Genomic DNA, 1,605 nt, shown 5'->3' on the forward strand with positions numbered 1-1,605 from the left:
CCCACTCCCTGGCGCCCCCCGGCTTGTCACGCAGCCGGTCCCCACTCGCTGGTGCCCCCCGGCTTGTGACGCAGCTGACGCCCACTCGCTGGCGCCCCCCGGCTTGTCACGCAGCCGGCGCCCACTCGCTGGTGCCCCCGGGCTTGTCACACAGCCGGCGCCCACTCCCTGGCGCCCCCCCGGCTTGTCACGCAGCCGGTGCCCACTCGCTGGTGCCCCTGGGCTTGTCATGCAGCCGGTGCCCACTTGCTGGTGCCCCCCCCGGGCTGGGGTCAATGCCCCCTAAATGCCGTGCCCTCTCTGGGCTTCTTGCCTGTATTCCCCTCCCTGAGGCTCCTCGCCTCTGGGCGCATGCCCTCACTGGGCTTCTTGCTTATGCGCCCCCCTCTGGGGCTCCACCCACACTGGGGCTTGCTTCCGTGCGCACCCTCCCTGGGGCTTTGCCTCGCAATTGGGCTTCTCTTCTTGTGTGCCCTCCCTGGGGCTTCTATTCCTATGCGCCCTCCCTAGGGCTTAATGCAAGCACCCTCTGGGCTTCTTGCCTGTGTCCCCTCTGGTGCTCCTCACAATTGGGGTTCAGGTGGCGTTGGCTGTATCTGGCCCCTCAGACCCCTTCTTAGGTCTATGATGCTTATCCAGCTCAGGCGGCCTCAGCCTTACCTGGCCCTTAATCCAAACTGTTGTGCCCTCTCTGGCACCAGGAACCCCACGCGGCACTCCTATGAGGCCTCCTCCAACCCCTTATAGCCTCACCCAGTCCTCCGGTGGTATAAAACTACAAACAGAAAACTCAAGCCCCTGGGCTACAACGTAAACTCTAAGCAACCTGGCTAACTCTCATTCAACTCCCTACCAGGGCTTCCTCCACCTGGTATCCTTAACCCGAAGCTGCTCATGCCATCAGGCTTCCCTACTCTGCTTGCTCCCGCAGAACTCCTTCTTCCTTGGCTGCCGGAGGGGAACTGCCACTAGGCTTCAGCCTGGGCTGTTTATATACTCCAGGCCCTGCCCCCGTCCTGGTCAGCTGACTAACTGCGGTTGCCCCGGCAATTGGCACCTGTATCCCTTCATAGGAGCAGGGCACCAGAGTGCCTCTGCGACACCTGGGTCATGGGTGACTGGTGCTGCCTTAGTTGGGGGAGGGTACATGCCCCTCCACCGACCGGTCAGTGACTGGGGAGTGGGGCGTCTCCCTGCAGCTGTTCTTGAGATGGTGAATTGCTATGGCCGATTGCTCCGCTCCCCGGCCGGTGCTTGCAGGGGAGAACTGGCACTCCTGCCTGCCCCCCCTACCCATTGCCTAAGCAAGTGCGGCCAGTCAGGGGGTGTGCCGGTGCTCTCAGGGGGTGCACATACACCCCTACACATTGCCACTGTCCTGGGTAGAAATGAAAGTTCATATTTCATAGGATTTCACAGAGGAGTCAGCTTTTTCAGGCTCTGGGGCCCAGGAGTATGGCCACCTCCCCTTGCGGGGTCTGCTCCCTACTGGAGTCTCTGGCGCACCAGCTGGAGGAGCTCCAGGCCACAGTCCAGAGACTGCGTGCCATTAGGGACTGTGAGCAGGAGATAGACTCCTACTGCCAGGCCCTTCTCCCCTGGGAG

This window comes from Crocodylus porosus, unplaced genomic scaffold (assembly GCF_001723895.1).
Source record: "Crocodylus porosus isolate Cpor-Errol unplaced genomic scaffold, CroPor_comp1, whole genome shotgun sequence".
NCBI lineage: Eukaryota > Metazoa > Chordata > Crocodylia > Crocodylidae > Crocodylus > Crocodylus porosus.